Source organism: Balaenoptera ricei, chromosome 10, assembly GCF_028023285.1.
Source record: "Balaenoptera ricei isolate mBalRic1 chromosome 10, mBalRic1.hap2, whole genome shotgun sequence".
NCBI lineage: Eukaryota > Metazoa > Chordata > Mammalia > Artiodactyla > Balaenopteridae > Balaenoptera > Balaenoptera ricei.
Genome location: NC_082648.1, coordinates 47,299,941 through 47,314,514, shown reverse-complemented (window position 1 = coordinate 47,314,514; position 14,574 = coordinate 47,299,941).

Below are 14,574 nucleotides of genomic sequence, written 5' to 3'. Positions count from 1 at the left end.
CTGCAAAAAAATATAATCAGGGACTTCCTTGGTGGCACAGTGGTTAAGAATCTGCCTACCAATGCAGGGGATATGGGTTCGAGCCCTGGTCCGGGAAGATCTCACATGCTGCGGAGCAACTAAGCCTGTGAGTCACAACTACTGAAGCCTGCACGCCTAGAGCCCGTGCTCCGCAACAAGAGAAGCCACCGCAATGAGAAGCCCGCGCACCACAGCGAAGAGTAGCCCCCGCTCGCCGCAACTAGGGAAAGCCCGTGCACAGCCACGAAGACCCAACGCAGCTCAAAATTAATTAATTAATTAATTAATTAATATATATATATATAATCAAATGTTGACGTTGTAAAGTAGTTCTCTCAGCCTCCACCTTAGGGAAGGGCCATGGGAACCACCCAGGAATTACAGTATAGTCTGTATTAAAGCTACCACAGAAATGCAGGAAATTATTGCTAGGAGGTAACTTACAATGGAAAGTAAAACAATACTGTCCATCCTCTTGTGCCCTGCCCCTCCAATATTCTCTTGCTTAGGCAAGCAGGGGAGAATAATTTCACCTTTAAGAAACTCAGAAGGGAAAAGGCTGCTAGAATAGGGGGGAACATTGGAGCTTCGGATCTCCAAGTTTCTTGGAAGCTTCTGTGCTCAATGGAGAACTCTGGGTGGGGCCCAGAGAAGAGGAAAAGGGACCTGACTACTTAGGACTATGTCTAGGATTTAAGAAGCTGAGGTAAGGGTAGATGAAGTTTTCTATATAGTCAACCCAGATCATTAGGGTAGGAAAGGAAATCAAGATTCATTCTTTCAAGAATATTGTGCATTTAGGGACTTCCCTGGCGGTCCAGTGGTTAGGACTCTGAGATTAAGAGCAAAGGGAGAGGAGAAAAAAAAAAAAAAGAACAAGGGAGAAGGGTCATCCTGGGCTTGAAGGAAGACACTTCTTTAGATATGGAAGCAAAAGTAGATGTCACAATTTTTGTTTATTTATTTTATTGTAAATTTTATTTATTTATTTTGGGCTGCATTGGGTCTTCGTTGCTGCGTGCAGGCTTTCTCTAGTTGCGGCAAGTGGGGGCTACTCTTCCCTGCGGCGCGCGGGCTTCTCATTGTGTTGGCGTCTCTTGCTGCAGAGCATGGGCTCTAAGCACCCAGGCTTCAGTCTTTGTTGCACGTGGGCTCAGTAGTTGTGCCTCGTGGGCTCTAGAGCACAGGCTCAGTAATTGTGGCACACGGGCTTAGTTGCTCCGCGGCATGTGGGATCTTCCCGGACCAGGGCTTGAACCCGTGTCCCCTGCATTGGCAGGCGGATTCTAAACCACTGCGCCACCAGGGAAGCCCACAATTTTTGTTTATTTTTTAATAGTGTTTTTACTTAATTATTCAGCTCTAGCATGCCCATAAAGTAGTGTCAGAATTGCTAACCCATATTCCTAATTCTATTACAGAATTTATGTACAGTTATTTTTGTCTTTAACCTTGCAGAATCCAGACAAGATACTGTTTCCCAAAGTTATTTCAGGGTAGTTCTTTTCTTCATCACTCTTTCAGTGTGACTGTGTTTTTTTATTTAAAATACAGTTAGATCCATATGTTACTGTTTGTACACCATTTTGGGTTCCTTCCACATTCTCTTTTTTTTTTTTTTTTTTAATAAATTTATTTATTTATTTTCGGCTGCGTTGGGTCTTCGTTGCTGCATGCGGGCTTTCTCTAGTTGTGGAGAGCGGGGGCTACTCTTTGTCGCAGTGCGCAGGCTTCTCATTGTGGTGGCTTCCCTTGTTGCAGAGCACAGGCTCTAGGCGTGCGGGCTTCAGTAGTTGTGGCACGCGGGCTCAGTAGTTGTGGCTCACGGGCTCTAGAGCACAGGCTCAGTAGTTGTGGCGCACTGGCTTAGTTGCTCCGCGGCATGTGGGATATTCCCGGACCAGGGCTCGAACCCATGTCCCCTGCATTGGCAGGCGGATTCTTAACCACTGCACCACCAGGGAAGCCCTCATTTGTTTGATTTATTTATTTTGGGGGAATATGAAGGGCATGTGAAGCATTACCATGGTGCTATACAAAAAGGTATTCTCAAAGAAGTGTTAACCTTATCCTCATCTGTACTACCCCTTCCCATTCTCCTCTTTTTATCCCTTTTCCAACCACCCCTGGTCACCAATTTCTTAAGTTTCTGAGAACTGCACTTTTCCTCCACCTTTTAAAAAACAGTATAGGGAATTCCCTGGCAGTCCAATGGTTAGGACTCTGCGCTCTCACTGCTGAGGGCCCAGGTTCGATCCCTGGTCGGGGAACTAAGAACCCACAAGCTGAGCGGTGTGGCCAAAAAAAAAATTTTTTTTAATAATAAAAATAAATAAATAAAAAAGAATATGTGAAATATCTGAAACAGAAACTGTTAAACACCTATTCCAACATCTCTTTATCTTCCTAAATCATACAATCTCTGATATTAGCTTGGCACATAATCACCTGGGTAAACAATCCCATTCTCCCAGTCTCCCTTGCAACTAGATGTAGCCACGTAAGTTCTTGCCAGTGAGTTGCAAATAGAAAGGTTCTGTGCCAGCTTTTGGCAGATTGATTTAAAAGATTGCTGGGCAATGAGAAGCCTGGACACCGCAACGAAGAGTAGCCCCCGCTCGCCGCAACTAGAGAAAGCCTGAACGCAGCAACGAAGACCCAACACAGCCAAAAAAAAAAAAAGAATGTAAAAAATAAATTAAAAAAATAATAAAAGATTGCTGGGGAACTTCCCTGGTGGCACAGTGGTTAAGAATCCACCTGCCAATGCAGGGGACACGGGTTCGATCCCTGGTCAGGGAAGATCCCACAAGCCGTGGAGCAACTAAGCCCCTGTGCCACAACTACTGAGCCCACGTGCTGCAACTACTGAAGCCCGCGTGCCTAGAAGCTGTGCTTCGCAACAAAAGAAGCCACCGCTATAAGAAGCCTGAGCACTTCAACAACTACGCAGCACTTCACTTCAACAACTACGCAGCAATGAAGACCCAACGCAGCCAATAAATAAATAAATAAAAATAAAAGATTGCTGGGATGTCTTCTTTCTCTTTTTCTCCAATCCTCCATCCTACTGCCTGGAACATGAATGTGATGGCTGGAAATCCAACAGATATCTTAGACCATAAGGACAAGGGCCCTAGGGATCAAGGAGTGGAAAACTTAAAGAATCTGGATTCCTGATGATATCTCAGACTCTCCATACCATTTCCAGAACCCTGTGTGTGTGTACGTCACAATTTTTAAATGGCACTTAGGGTTGTCCTCAGTTTCAGTGAAGATGAAGATAGCCCTGCACTATTCTTGCATTCAAATATTTCTTTTTTCACCCTCACATTTCATAAACCTTGGGTTGCCCTAGAAAAATAAAGATTGGCGCAATATTAGTATGCTCTTCTTAAGATATGGTGTTTATAAACTGAAATAGTTTAAATTAAATATCACTTCAGGATCATTTCTCTAATGTGGGGAATTAAACATATGAAACTTGGATGGGAATATAGCTGATAAGAAGTTATGATAGAAAATCAATCTAGATATAGAAATAATTTAGCAATTATCATATCTATCCCTACTCTTTCCCCATATTGATGAATGCTATAAATATCTGTTGGTACTTAATCAGTGTTCTATTCATGAGCATCAAGCAATAAGCCATACATGCTGAACAGAGGATCAAAAAACATAAGGGCTTCTTTGGCATTTTCCTGAGGATTTCAAAGCCCTTAAAGTTACCCATATAGAAATATATCTTAGATATTGTGTGGGAGTTAGATATTAGTTTTATTTCCATGTTGCAAATCTGGAAACACAGAACTCAAGTGATCTGAGGTCCTCTGAGGTAAAAAATGATTTCTATCACAGATCTGGCACCTGATGCACTCCTTCAACAAATTATTTATTGAGCAGGAATCAAGATAAAGCTGCTAGAAATAGGGACTTCCCTGGTGGTCCAGTGGTTAGGACTCCGCGCTTCCACTGCAGGCAGCATGGATTCAATCCCTGATTGGGGAACTAAGATCCCGCTTGCTGCTCAGTGTGGCAAAAAAAAAAGAAAAGGAAAAAAAAAGCTACTAGAAATGAAACCAGTCCTGTAAAGACTGCTGTTGGCATCTGCAGGGGTCAACAGAGAACCCATGGGGACTTCCCTGGCGGTGCAGTGGTTAAGACTCCCCGCTTCCATACAGGGAGCATGGGTTCGATCCCTTGTCAGGGATCTAAGATCCCTCATGCCGGGATCTTAAAAATTTAAATAAATTTTTAAAAATTAAACATAAAAGAGAGTGACCCATGGGCTAGGAATTAAGAATGTCCCTCTATAAGCCTGGAGTGGAGGTTCCTGAGAAGTCAAGGGGGACTCAGATTTGTACACTTTAATACATTTTTTTTTTTTTTGGCCGTGCGGTGTGGCTTGCAGGATGTCAGTTCCCCGACCAGGGACTGAACCAGGGCCACAGCAGTGAAAGCCCGGAAGCCTAACCACTAGGTCACCAGGGAATTCCCAAATTCTTATTTTTAAAAAAGTGAGGGAGTCATTATCCTCAGGGTGAGAACAGCCCTTCTGCATGTCTCCCTACTGACCTCTATCAGCAGAGGTCAAGTGGGAACCCCAGAACTCTTCATGTCCTGGCAAGATTCCCCACTGTGGGACTTCCCTGGTGGTCCAGTGGGTAAGACTCCATGCTCCCAATGCAGGGGGCCTGGGTTCTATCCCTGGTCAGGGAACTAGATCCTGCATTCATGCCACAACTAAGAGCCCAAATGCCGCATGCCACAGATAAAAGATCCTGCATGCTGCAACTAAGACCCGGCACAGCCTTAATTAATTAATTAATTAATCTTTAAAAAAAGATTCCCCACTGTACTCAATATTCACAGCCTCTCTACCACCATCTTCCTTGAGATCATTATGCCCTTTATCCCTGTTCAGTCAGTTATCATTAGAATCCAGGAGTCCCCAGCCATGCCTTATACCCTGGACTCTAAAATTCCTACAGTCTGTATATCATTGCTTCTAACTCCATTTTACACGCCTTCCCACATTTTGAAATCCTTTCACAACTGAACTCAAGATCAAATATCTGCAAAATCCCTTATATCCTCAATCTCTTCTCTGAACATTTCCTTCACCTTCTTGCTCTAAGTGTAACCTGGCTCTCCTTTGTGGCAATGTTTCCCTGCAGCCCTCTTGAATGTAGCTATTCTCCTACACTCTTTGGTACTATTGGGCCTAGAGGTGGGGTAAGTGTCCTCTTTAAATCATAAGTTATCAGACTACAGACAGCCCCCAGCTTAGAATTGTTTGACATGGTGATTTTTCACCATTTTTTCACTTTACAATGGTGCAAAAGTGATATGCATATAGTAGAAACCATACTTTCAAATTTTGAATTTTGATCTTTTCCTGGGCTAGCAATATGTGGTACAATACTCTCTTGTGATGCGGGGCAGTGCAGTGACCCACAGCTCCCAGTCAGCCACTCGATAACAAGGGTAAACAAGCCATACACTGACAATTCTGTACCCATACAACTATTCTGTTTTTCACTTTTAGTACAGTACAGGCATACCTTGTTTTATTGTGCTTCACTTTACATTTTTTACAAATTAAAGGTTTGTAGCAACCCTGCATCTAGCATGTCTATTGGTGCCATTTTTTCCAACAGCACTTTGTTTCCGTGTCACATTTTGGTAATTCTTGCAATATTTCAAACTTTTTCATTATTATCATATATGTTATAGTGATCTGTGATCAGTGCTTTTTAATGCTACTACTGCAAAAAGATTATGATTCACTGAAGGCTCAGATGATGGTTAGCATTTTTTTAGCAATAAAGTTTTGTTGTTGTTTTGGTTTGGTTTGGTATTTTTTGGTCATGCCATGCAGCATGCAGGGTCTTATATCCCCAACCAGGGATCGAACCTGTGCCCCCTGCAGTGGAAGCACAGAGTCCTAACCACTGGACTGCCAGGGAATTACCAATAAAGTATTTTTTAACTAAGGTATGTACATTGTTTTTTTAGACATAATGCTATTGCACACTTAGGCTATAGTATAATGTAACCATAACTTTTTTTTTTTTTTTTTTTTTTTAATAATTCTTTATTTTATTTATTTTTATTTTTGGCTGTGTTGGGTCTTCGTATCTGTGCGAGGGCTTTCTCCAGTTGCGGCAAGCGGGGGCCGCTCTTCATCGCGGTGCGCGAGCCTCTCACTATCGCGGCCTCTCTTGTTGCGGAGCACAGGCTCCAGACGCGCAGGCTCAGTAGTTGTGGCTCACGGGCCTAGTTGCTCCGCGGCACGTGGGATCTTCCCAGACCAGCGCTTGAACCCGTGTCCCCTGCCTTGGCAGGCAGATTCTCAACCACTGCGCCACCAGGGAAGCCCCATAACTTTTATATGTACTGGGAAACCAAAAAATTTGTGTGACTCACTTTATTTTGACATTTGCTTTATTGTGGTTGTCTGGAACCAAGCCTGTAATATCTCCAAGGCATGCCTGTATTCAGTAAGTTACATGAGATGTTCAACACTTTACTATATTTATTTATTTAAAGGTTTGCTTTGTTTGTTTTTTGGCCATGCCATGTGGCTTCTGGGATCTTAATTCCCCGACCAGAGATCCAGAGATTGAACCCAGGGCCACGGCAGTGAAAGCACTGAGTCCTAATCACTGGACCACCAGGGAACTCCCTTATTTATTCATTTATTTTTACATTCTTTTTAAAATATTTTTTCCATTATGGTTTATCCCGGGAGATTGGATATAGTTCCCTGTGCTATACAGTAAGACCTTGTTATTTATCCATTCTAAATGTAATAGTTTACATCTACTAATCCTAAACTCACAGTCCATCCCTCTCCCTCCTCCCTCCCCCTTGGCAACCACAAGTCTGTTCTCTACATCTGTGAGTCTGTTTCTGTTTTGTAGATAGGTCCATTTGTGCCATATTTTAGATTCCACATATAAATGATACCATATGGTATTTTGTCTTTTTTTCTGACTTACTTCACTTAGTATGATAATCTCTAGTTACATCCATGTTGCTGCAAATGGCATTATTTTGTTCTTTTTTATGGCTGAGTAGTATTCCACTGTATATTATGTCCCACATCTTCTTTATCCATTCATCTGTCGATGGACATTTAGGTTGTTTCCATGTCTTGGCTATTGTGAATAGTACTGCTATGAATATAGTACTGCTATGAACATAGGGGTGCATGTATCTTTTTGAATTATAGTTTTGTCTGGGTATATGCTCAGGAGTGGGATTGCTAGGTCATATGGTAGTTCTATTTTTAGTTTTCTGAGGAACCTCCATACTGTTTTTTTTGGGGTTTTTTTTTTGGCTGCATTGGGTCTTCGTTGCTGCGTGTGGGCTTTCTCTAGTTGTGGCGAGTGGCGGCTACTCTTTGTTGCGGTGCGCTGGCCTTTCATTGTGGCGGCTTCTCTTCTTGCGGAGCACGGGCTCTAGGCCTGCGGGCTGCAGTAGTTGTGGCTTGCGGGCTCCAGAGCGCAGGCTCAGAACTTGTGGTGCATGGGCTTAGTTGCTCCACGGCATGTGGGATCTTCCCGGACCAGGGCTCAACCATGTGTCCCCTGCATTGGCAGGTGGATTCTCAACCACTGTGTCACCAGGGAAGTCCTGACTTACAGTATTTTCAACTTACGATGGGTTTGACATAACCCCATCATAAGTTGAGGAAGATATGTATACTACACACTAGCTCTTCTTGAAATTTATTGCCTCTTTCCCTAGGTTACTTCTACTCATTCCTTTAAGGTTTTAGATCCTGGCTCTCTATCACCCTCTCCAGGGACAGCCATCAGAATTCTTGGTGATATCAATATCCCTTCAATAGTTTGGCGTTTCAAGTTCCTTGACCTCTTCTCCTCCAAAGATATTCTCCTTCACCATACCTGAGCCACCATTTCAATGATCATATGACCTTGTCATCACCAAATAACTGTATCACCAATAACTGCAACCTTGTCATCACCAATTCATTTCCTTGCAACGTTCTTTGGCCACATACTTGAGAATGTGTAATTTTAATATATATTAGATAATTTGGAAGTGATTGTAATTTCTTAAATCTTTTTGTAAAAGATATTGAATAATGCATCTCAGCATATTTCTTGCTTCTTTATTGTCTACCTCATTAAAATGTAAGCTCTATGAGGGTAAGGACTTTTGTTCACTGTTATATCTTCAGCATCTACAACAACACCTGGGCCATAGTAGGTGCTCAATAAATATGAGTTGAATAAATGGAGGAAATGCCTATTACATATCAGGCCCTAGGAATACAACAAACAAAACAAAATCTCTGACTTTATGGAAACTACAATTTTTTAAAATATTTATTTGGTTGTGCTGGGTCTTAGTTGCGGCTCGCAGGCTCCTTAGTTGTGGCATGTGAACTCTTAGTTGAGGCATGCATGTGGGATCTAGCTCCCTGACCGGGGATCAAACCCGGGCCCCCTCCATTGGGAGTATGGAGTCTTATCCACTGCACCACCAGGGAAGTACCAAGGAAACTACAATTTTATAGTGAAAATAAAAATATTAAAGTGGTAAAACTTCACTATTTAGATAACACAGTACCTTTTTAATTTTTTTGGGGGGGGGCTTTTTATTTATTTGTTTGTTTATTTTTGCTGTGTTGGGTCTTCGTTTCTGTGCGAGGGCTTTCTCTAGTTGCGGCAAATGGGGGCCACTCTTCATTGCGGTGCGCGGGCCTCTCACTATCGCGGCCTTCTTTTTTTCTTGTTGCGGAGCACAGGCTCCAGACGTGCAGGCTCAGTAGTTGTGGCTCACGGGCCCAGTTGCTCCATGGCATGTGGGATCTTCCCAGACCAGGGCTCAAACCCGTGTCCCCTGCATTGGCAGGCAGACTCTCAACCACTGAGCCACCAGGGAAGCCCTTAATTTTTTATTGAGATATAACTGACACATAACATTATATTAGTTTCAGTACAAAGTCTTTTTTTTAAATTATTCAGCCATTATGCAAAGGTTTGTTTCTGGGCTCTCTGTTCTATTCCATTGGTCTACATGTCTGCCTTTAAGCCAGTACCACACTATTTTTTTTTTTTTTTTTAATATTTATTTGGCTGTGTCGGGTCTTAGTTGTGGCAAGTCGGCTCTCTAGTTGTGGTGTGTGGGCTCCAGAGAGTGTGGGCTCAGTAGTTGCAGCATGTAGGCTTAGTTGCCTGGTGGCATGTGGGATTTTAGTTCCCAGACCAGGAATCGAACCCACGTCCCCTGCATTGGAAGGCAGATTCTCAACCACTGGACCACCAGGGAAGTCCAGTACAAAATATTCTTGTGTCTGTGTCTGGACTCTATCAGGAATACCCCATTCCTGTTATTGGTTATCATTAATGTTTATACAGAGGTGATCGGATCTGTATGAAATCATCACTTTGATATATGCTTGATCATCTTTGGCAAATTGTCTTAGGTTAAGCTGCTCTAACAAAGTACCATATACGTAGCTTATAAACAATTGAACTTTATTTCTCACAGTTTTGGAGGCTAGAAGTTTGAGATCAGGGTACTAGCATGGTTGGGTTCTGCTGAAAGCTCTCTTCCCAGTTGCAGACTGTGACTTTTCATTGTATCCTCACATTGTATCCTCACATGTATCCTTCATTGTATCCTCACATGAAAGACGGGAAGAGAGAGGTCTCTGGGGTCCCTTCTAAAAGGGCACTAATCCCATTTATGATGGTTCACCCTCATGACCTAATTACTTCTCAAAGTCCCCACCTCCTAATACCATCACACTGGAGGTTAGGATTTCAACCAATGAATTCTGCGGGGGACACAAGCATTCAGTCTATCACACAAAGACAAAATTTTAACATTCCAGGATTAGAGTACCAAAATAGTTCTATCTATATACACTACATAAGAGATCCTCCTTACAAGCCAAGCCTTGAGTTTTTGTATGTGAAGGAGTTTAGAACCTGTTTACATACTAGTTTAAAAGCCCTTAGACTTTCATCTCCTTCCCTCTTTCCTCTGTGTTTTATCCTCTCCTGCCTCATACCAGACCTTGTTCTCTCAGTCATCCTGTCTTCAACCCCTCCCCTTCTACTAGCTTCTTCTCTTACTCTTCAAACATGATAAAAACAAACAAAAACCACTCCTCATTCCTAAACAAGCCACAAAAATAAAAATCCTTCCCTCAAGTACTAAATATATACAATATTAAACAATCTCTTTTTACTCCTCCATCTGTCCCTTTCAGTCTCAGCTAATGGTGTCACATTTTACCCCCTCTCCCAAACTAGAAGCCTCTTTACCTCTTCCCCCTTTTCTAACTGGTCTTCAAGGGCAGAAATTTATCAAAATTCTGGGTGAGCATTTCTCTTCAGTCCTTCAGCAACTGCTTTAGTTCTGGCTCTACTCTCTTGCCTAAACTACCATAGCTGGCCTGTCTGCAGTCTTTTTACAGCAAATTATATTCCACAAACTTCTGAGCATCTATTATGTGTCTGGCACTGGTAAGAAACAAATATGACACCAGTACCTATACGCAAGAAGCTTGTCCACTCACGCTATAGCATCATTCCTATTAAAAACTTCTGTTGCCAATAGAATTAAGTACAAACTTTTAAGCAGACATATAGGGCCCTTTACCATCTGGCCTGAACCCACTGAACTTCCTGCCTTATCTCTCATCACTCTCCTTTACCTATAGTCTCTCTTAGGCTCTGGCCACATTGAACCTTGCACAGATCCCTGAAAATTCCATTGCCTCTGCTTTACATATGCTATATTCTCTGCCCGGAATACCCTCTTCTGCCTCTCACCATTGGCCTGGGAGAAATTCATTCAGCCTTTGAAACTCAGCTTTGATCATTACCCTCTTTGATGCTTTCCCAGATGCCCCTACTTAGTTCTTTGGGTTGCTGTTCCCACAGTACTCTGTTTACAGCTCTAATATAGTACTTGTCACATGCATTATAATTTATCTATTTACTTATTTACCTTTTCTAAAATTCCTGGAGGTCAGAAACAATATTGCTTTGCTGTATCAGGCATATGGTAGGCTCTAAATTTCAAATTTTTAAAAAATTACAAAAAAATTTTTTTTGCCACACTGGGTGGCTTGTGGGATCTTAGTTCCCCGACCAGGGATTGAACCCTGGCCCACAGCAGTGAAAGCATGGAGTCCTAACCACTGGACTCCCAGGGAATTCCCTCCAAATATTTTTTAAATGAAATCTCTTAGCACTTGGTCTTCTCTTATTTTCCCCCAAATGGAATTACCTAGCCCTTATTTCCTAGAAAAGGGAGCATTAAAAAAATTTCAGGTGAACAACTAAAAAATCAGAAAAAAAGAAGGCTCCCTTAACTTTGAAAGTAATCCTATTTCTCCATCATCCCATTATATACTCAGTTATCCTGCAAGGTGCTGGACAAAATGATGTTAACATTCCACAAAAATCTAATGTCTAAATGTATATGTAACCTTTTTCTGGTCACTTCCTACCTTACACAATGGAAAGAGCGCAATGAAGTATTTACTTATGGCAAACAGAGTTACCCGAGAACTGTAATACATTCTCTCTCATGAAAACCATGAAATTAAAAACTATTATCTGATTTTTTCTGATCCCAGAGAGTACTGCTAATTTACATAGAAATAAGCATATATCACTCTATTTATTGTCTTATTTTCTTCAACATCAACTGCTGTAAGGTGATATTTGGGGTAGAAGACCATTTTTAGAACATTTCAATGTATTTTATTTAAAAATGAATTAGCTTTTTAAAGCTGCTTCCTACACTGAGAGCTGTTCATTCTTTTGTCATCCTACAGTGAGAGACTAGCAGCAAAACTGAGAATATGAAAAAGCTCAACACAAGACACAGTCGTTTCTTAACCCTTTCTATTACTGCCAAACCAGACTGGTAAGGTATGCTTCTAAATTGTAGGAAGATAATGATGGTATCAGAGAACATAAAGTAATTTAAGTTGGTATATGTGATGTTTACATTTAGCTAGGTCATGATGTCTCCCTTAAACGTTATGACCAATTTCTTATTTCCTGTACCTAGAACAGGTTACTACTTTGCCCCCTTTCCTTTTATTTACCTTACAAATACAAAAGTTAACAACCTCTAAGTTCTTATCGTTTTAGAAAACCCCCTCATAAAACTGGACTTTTCTCACCTGTTATAATTTTTTTTTAATTTTTAAAATTTTTCGTATCAGCCTGTAAAGTTCTCTTTTGCTATTAGTGACTGTGGACACATTTAAATTCAGTCCTCAGTAAAATATCAGGGAGAAGGTGGATGCTACAATTAAAACTGACAAATTCTGTGTTCCTTTTTACTAGTGTTTTAAATTGGCCTGGGAATTTCTTTTCTCTTAGGAGACTGTTAGGATCAAACTTGTGAAATGGCATCTAACACCAAGTATTTTCTAGTTTTTGCCAATTCGGGTTGCATATTTCTCTCCCCAAACCCCTGACACTATTAACTACACATCTTTGAATCTAGATTTTGCCCCCTACTAGATACAGAACTTTTCAGTGAATTTGAAAAAGAGATCTGGTACAACTTGGGTCCCCATCAGCTAATGGATGAGACAAAACGTAAAGGCATGGATAAACCTGATTATAAGCTATTTGTGAAACTTCTGGGTGAGACGCCATTTCCAGAGCTACACTAACATGAAAGCCCTTGAAATATGTCCAATGGGGGTAGTAAATAAACTATAAATTACAATGCAATGGATTTGAATTTTCAAAAATTTCTTGTGTGATGGTTTTTCCCACAGCACTTCTTTTGATAAGGGAAAATGCCAGTTATTTCGGGTTGCAGACTTCTAAATGCTATCTTCAATTCAGTTCCTCCATTTTCAGTTCATCTTATATGTTGTTGCCAAATTAATCTTTCTAGAACATAAGAGTGTTACTCTCCTTCAAAAAAACTTAATAGCTTCCCACTGTCAAGAGAAATAAGTTGAAAACAATTAGCCTGATACTCAGTGTGACCTACCTTCTCCCTACACTCTGGACTTCCTAGGCCAGGGATTGGCAAACTACAGCCTGCAGGCTGCTAATTTTTTGTATGGCCTTCAAGGTAAGAATGATTTTTACATTTTGAAAGGTTGGAAAAGAAAATCATATGACACGTGGACATAAAAAATTCAAATTTCAGCATTCTTAGTTTTTTTTTTTGAACACACTCTCATTTGCTTACACATTATCTATGGTTGATTTCATGCTACAATAGCAGAGTTCAAAAGCTGCAGTAGAGACCTTGTGGCCTTATCTGACCGTTTACAGAAAGTTTGCCAACTCCACCTAGATATACTTGTTCCTATCTCTTCACCTATCAAGATCCTTGCCTGGAATGTACTATTCCCACTCATTCCTGCTGTCACCTCTGAGGCTATCAAAGTAAAATTTTCAAAAAATTTCAAAACATGATTCTCCCACCAATATAAAATTAACGTGAGCCAAGCATTCATTTATTTAACTCACCGAGGGAACCAGTAAGACAGTAAAGCTGGTTCCAGGAGCATTTAAGGAACTAGCTATTTACAGGCATAAAAATAAGAATTAGAATAAGGTTGCAGGTTAAACAAAACTGGTTAGCGTCCTACACAGCAATAAAACCATAAACTTTCGAGTTAGCTTTTCTATCAGTCAGCAATCTGCAACTCAAGTAACTTCACAATGTTTGAGCTCTAATCATATAACAAATAGCAAGTCAAACACAGGTACCTTCTCCTAGAGAACCATCCTTGGGCAGACAGGTTAAACCATGTCCCAGCGTGAAATGAAAGGTCATCCCTCCACTCCTTGCCTTATTTCCATGTTTTGGGTAATTTTTCTTAACAAGGCCTCTCTTAATCCTTCCAGTCAATATCGACCTCTCCTTTTATGCTCCCGTTATTTTTTGTATTTCCATTATAGGACTCAAATATCTGGATCTGTGTGCTTTGTTTTCCCCAACAAGCACTAAGCTCCTTAGAATCACGGTATTGAGAGCTGGGGTTTAACCTCCTTTCAAAGGGATTTGAGCATTGGGTGCAATGTCCGTAGTTCCCAACATCTGCCTTGCACAGTATAGATACCAAGTCCTCAATGCTTAATATGAAGCCCCCAAACACTTCCCAAAATGTCTTACCGCACTTGCTTAAACCTTGTCTTCTAACGAGCGGCGCATTGGTGTATTTCTCCCTTACTGCACGGTTAAGTGACCTTCTACAGTAGACAGGTACTGTTTTGATTTTCTTGGTTACCAACCCCCAAGAGCCTAACCCAGTGCCTTGCACAAAGCGGCAGTTCGAGCGCTGAAAAAAGATGGGGGACCTCCACTCCCAACTGATGTGTCTGGAGACACGAAAGTCCTAGTCTCTCCATTCCCACAAACTTAGACCCTAACAGCCTTCCTGTCTCACCTACAGCACTAATATCTCAAAGCAGGTGCAAACGCCGGCCCCCAAGGGTAAACGTTCCTCCTCAGCCAAAGACCTCAAATTTCCGCTGCCCCTGTACAGGGTCTCCAACTCTCATAAAAATG